The sequence below is a fragment of the Rattus norvegicus genome, chromosome 9 (assembly GCF_021556685.1).
Source record: "Rattus norvegicus strain SHRSP/BbbUtx chromosome 9, alternate assembly SHRSP_T2T, whole genome shotgun sequence".
Lineage (NCBI taxonomy): Eukaryota > Metazoa > Chordata > Mammalia > Rodentia > Muridae > Rattus > Rattus norvegicus.
This window is the reverse complement of record NC_141542.1, coordinates 29088460-29093478: the sequence shown is the minus strand read 5'-3', so window position 1 is coordinate 29093478 and position 5019 is coordinate 29088460. Positions and strand designations below refer to the sequence as shown.

The following is a 5019-nucleotide window of genomic DNA, read 5'->3' as shown; positions in this document are numbered from 1 at the left end:
TACCTAAACCCCGCCCCTGCTCCAGCCTCCGGTCCCACCTTTTTCTCTCCGCTACCCAATCACAGCTCCAGCCTTTTATTGACCATTTAATATTGGGAGAAGGTTCACATGGCATCACTTGAGTACACAATGGTCTGCTTGTCAGGGACAACCACCTCTCGAGGAACCAGCATTTAGCATTAGAATACAAGCAACACCAGGCCAACCCACTACACCCCAGAAAGCCCGTAACTGTTGAACATACACTAAGCTATTGTATCTGTCTCAGACTTCTGGAATCCCGAATGTCTATGCTCCAATGGTTAAGAAAATATGCACAGAAGGATTTAGCCCTCCCTTGGCACCCAGTCAATCCTCAGTCAGGGCTGCGAACCGGGCCTGTCTCTAACTTTTCATACTGATGCCATCTAAGGAAGACTTCTCAAAAATAAAAAATTATAGTTCCTTAGTGACTCCATTAGAGGGTAAACAGTATGTATTTATATCTACACGCACACACAATATTAGCCAGCCAGTCTGTTTCTGCTTCTTAAATGGGCACGGATTCTGGGAAGCCAGAGTTATTTCTATTCTATATGCTGAGTGTTCTTCCCCAACTTAAGGGCCTTATGCTTGGTGTGTATCTTCCTCCCCACCCCCTCTCCTCCTTTCCCTTCCTCTTTTCTCTTTTTCTCCTCTTCCACATCCTTCCTCTTCTCCTGGTGCTGGGATAGAGCCCAGACCTTACCCGTGCTGGGCAAGTACTCTACCACTGAGCCATACCCTCAGTTCCTAGACTCTTCTACAAACACAAGGGTGCTCATGACGGGTTAGGTGTTTAAGTCAGAATGTCTTCTATGGTCTCGTGTTTTTGAGCGCTTAGTCCCCAGGTGATGTCAGTGTTGGGGGAGGTTACGAGAGGTTCAGCCTTGTTGGACGAAGTATGTTGCTGGGATAGGCTTTGCGAGTTCAAAGCCTCCCCCTGCTTCCAGTTCTCTCTCCCACCTTTGTTCTTTCTTGCTGTTAAAGATGTGAGCTCTCAGATTCCTGCTCCCGACAACACGACTGCTGCTTGTGGCTGTGTCTTCTTGCTTGACGCAGTCTTGATTCCTCTGGAATCAGAAGCCAAAATGAACTCCCTCTTCTGTAAGGTGCGTTTTAATCATAGCAGCAGAGAAGTGGCTGACATAGATAGATGCCCTTGGGTGTGTGAAGAAGGATTAGTTCCTTCCCCTATTGCCGTGGCCAAATGCCTGACAAGAGACAACGGCACTGAGGGAAGGTGTATGTGGCTCCCAGTGTGAGGATACAGTCAGTGGTGATGGGGAAGACACAGGGGCAGGAGCATGAGGCTGCTGGTCCCATTGCTCCAGCAGACAAGACCCAGAGAGAGGATAGGGGTAGGTTGGAGGATGTCAGAGTCCACCTTTAGTGGTTCATTTTCTTCTGTTAAGGCTCTACCTCTTTTTTTTTTTTTTTTTTTTTTTTTTCGGAGCTGGGGACCGAACCCAGGGCCTTGTGCTTGCTAGGCAAGCGCTCTACCACTGAGCTAAATCCCCAACCCCTAAGGCTCTACCTCTTAAAGGTTCCATAACACTGCTTGCTGGTTTGCTCAAATTCACCTTAACTAGCTTGCTCATACACAGGGCTATCTGCCTAGGGAATAGTTCTACCCACGGTAGACTGAGCCCTCCTACATCAATTAACAATCAAGACAAACTCCATCCCAACCCCCAACCAGCAGATAAGCTCACAGGACAATCTGATATGGCCAATCCCTCAACTGAAACTCCCCTCTCAGATGACTCCAGGCTGTGTCAAGTTGACAGTTTAAGCTCACCACGACAGTGGTGTTTGGTTTCAGGACATGGTGTGACCATCAATAACCAAGTACCTAAGCAAGTAGCAGGAAAAGTCACTCATCTGGGCCAGACTACAGCTCTGAAGCTCATTCCCCCATAGCTTTATTTAAACAAATGCAAAATGACTGTCAGATCTAAAAGGGGAAAATATCTAACACTATATATTTCTGAAGATGATTTTTTGAAAATTTAAAAGTAAAATGCAGTTATTTTTAAGATGGTTCCCCATCTTGAACACATTTACATCTTTTTCTTCCCCCATTTAAAGCCCGTTCCCTGAAAAATGTTCAGATTTAACCGTCAGATGCTTTCCACAGTGAGCTCCTGGTTCACCGGTTTACTGTTTCTTAGATTATCAGTCCCAAGAAACTGGCATCAACAGCAATGCTCATCTCGGTTTTCTTTTCTGATTTACTTCATGGGTGACAGGATAATGAATTAAAAAGAGTCACCGACAACATGTTTGCTGAGTCCCTAGGACAGCAGAGCAGGCCTGTAAGAGCCAAGAGAAGGAAGCCCTGTGGGCCAAATCAGCCATGGCTGTGTTTTTACCTAGGAGTGGAGTTTGTAACTAAAGCGACCGCAGGGCCCGTACCCATTCCTCAGGGGAAAATGCTAAGCCCCAGAGAAGAGAAAGGGTTAAGTCAGAATTGCTGGTGACTGTTAACGGAGACTGGAGGCCTCAGTATGTAGCCCTAACTAGACTGGATCTCCCTTTGTAGTCCAGGCTGGCCTTGAACTCACAAAGACCTGCCTCTACCTCCTAAGAGCTGAAGTTAAAGGTATGTGTTGCTGTGCCCGGCGTCTGCTTTTCTTGTTTTCAAACCCTTCCTCCCTCCTTCCTTCTCTCTTTCTTTTTCGCAAGTCTGTATGTGCCGTGTCTGTGGAGCCGTCCATACACGTTTGTACGTGTGTGGCTTATGTGCATGTGGAAGCCGGAAGTTCACGTCAGGAAATGAGGGATATTGGGGTTGGGGATTTAGCTCAGTGGTAGAGCGCTTGCCTAGCAAGCACAAGGCCCTGGGTTCGGTCCCCAGCTCCAAAAAAAAAAAAAAAAAAAAAAAGGAAATGAGGGATATTAAGACTGTCCTTCCTCACTCTCAGATGATACAACCTGGATGCCATCGAAACATCACACTAAAGGAAAGGTGTCGGGCACAAAGGACACATCCCGTAGGAGTCCTTCCTTTCCAAACTCTCAGAATAGACAAATCCGTGGAACTTGAGAAAGAATCTTGTTAGTCGCCAGGGGCAAGGGGCAAGAGAGATGGAGAATGGAGAAACAAAGGAGTATCTGCTACTGTTGTAACTAACACTGTGATTGCAGCCCCTGATAGAAACGGCTCAAGGGAAGGAAGATGGTTTGGGGTCACGGAGTGAGAGAGTTTCAGTCCCCCGTGGTGGGAAAGGTGCAGCAGAGTTTGTTGCAGTGAGAGGGTGAGGTTGAGATGCCTCACATCCTAGCAGACCAGGAAGAGGGGAGGAACTGGAATCAGGAGCTGCGTTTGGACCTTCAGATTCTGGAACCTGGTGACCGGCTCCTGCCAGCCAGGGTCCACAGCCTCAAGAGATGGCCGGCAAACACGCATGGCATGTGTCTGGGGGCGGGGGGGCTTCAGACTGACAACATCAGTTGGTTCCTTGGTTGGGTGCTGAAGTCTCCTGGAACTAGGTAATGAGACAGATGGATGCGGTGACATTATGAAGTGTCACTTGTGGAAATCTTACGCTGCTTGTGTGTTTTTAAATGATTTAGTTTTATTTTTCAGAATTATTTATTTATTTATTTATTTATTTTCGTGGTGCTGGGTCTGGCACACAGGGCCAAGTGAAATGACAGGCAAGTGCTCTACCCCTGAGCTATGTCCCCAGACCCTTGCCTTTACTTTGTCACGGTGGCGCCTGTTTTCCATCCAGACTGATTCTGGGGACTGGAGAGGTGGCTCAGCACTTATGAACACCTGCTGTTCTTCCAGATGAGCGGAGTTCAGTTCTTAGAACCCACGTCTGGCATCTAATGACTGCCTATAGCCCAGCTCTGACACTCTCTTTAGGCCCGAGAGCACGGCTGAAGACACCAAACAAGTAAATATTTAATTTTGTGGTGCTGGACCCGTGTCCTAATACATACCTGCAGGGAAACTGTATATATTTCATGGGGGATGTTCTTAAATTGTGAAAGCACTCTCCCCCCAAATAAATAGTTAGTATCAAGTAAAATCCAACAATGTTTCTCTTAAGACATGAATACACTAAGGTCTCCATCTCTTTGCTTTCTATGTAGCCCAGGCTGACCTTCAACTCACTGTAATTCTCCTGCTTCGGTCTTCCAAGCCCTGAACGTATGGCATGAGTCTTTGTGCCCAGTCTTCTGATATTGGACCGTTTTTCTTTTCTTTTCTCTTTTCTTTTCTTTTCTTTCCTTTTCTTTTCAATATGGAACGCCTCACGAATTTGCGTGTCACCCTTGCACAGGGATCATGCAATCTTCTCTGTATCGTTCCAATATTAGTCTAAGCGCTGCCGAAGCGGGCACCCATTGTTTTGACTATGTAACAGATCTCACAGTTTTTGGGAATGCCTTCCCTCCATTTCACCTGTTTGTATTCTGTTTAAAGCTTTTAATGCTTCTGTGCCGATGTTTATAAGCCAGGCTGGCTCTCTGCTTTGTGTAGCCTTTGAAGATTTGGGTGCCAATGTTACATCTACTCTGGAATCATTTAGAAATAAATCATCTGGAGTTTCTCAGAAAACACGGGCTGTGGGAAGTAGGTCACAAGCCAACTCGAAGGCTAGTTTGCGGGTCACACGTCTTCAGGAGATATTTTTGTTGCACCTAACTACCACAGGGATTAAAATATCACATCTTGCTAGTGACTCCTCCCCACCCACCCCCAAAGCTCTTGGCTGGGATCAAACACAGGACCTTGCACATCCTAGGCAAGTCTCTAACACCAGGCTACACCTCAGCCTCCTGGCCCACTTTGCTGTGTTGTGCCACCGTGGGAGGCAAAGCCTTCGCAAATGCAAACATGGAGCTAGAAAAGCCGCCACCCCGGCCTTTTGTCAGATAGGTCATTTTCCACACAAGGCTTCTGCAATGTTTGTGACTTCCCAGTGGACTCATTTTTTAAAATGTATATTTTTACATTGAAAGCCAACCTACTTGTCCTTGCCT

At 46.7% G+C, this 5019-nt stretch overlaps 1 non-coding gene across 1 annotated transcript; it reads right to left on the bottom strand.

The window, feature by feature from the left end:
* Positions 1-4271: 4271 nt before the first annotated feature.
* On the bottom strand, positions 4272-4377 carry LOC120094859 (U6 spliceosomal RNA). Its single transcript, XR_015630075.1, has one exon. It is a non-coding gene; the product is annotated as a U6 spliceosomal RNA (small nuclear RNA).
* Between the last annotated feature and the right edge of the window lie 642 nt (positions 4378-5019).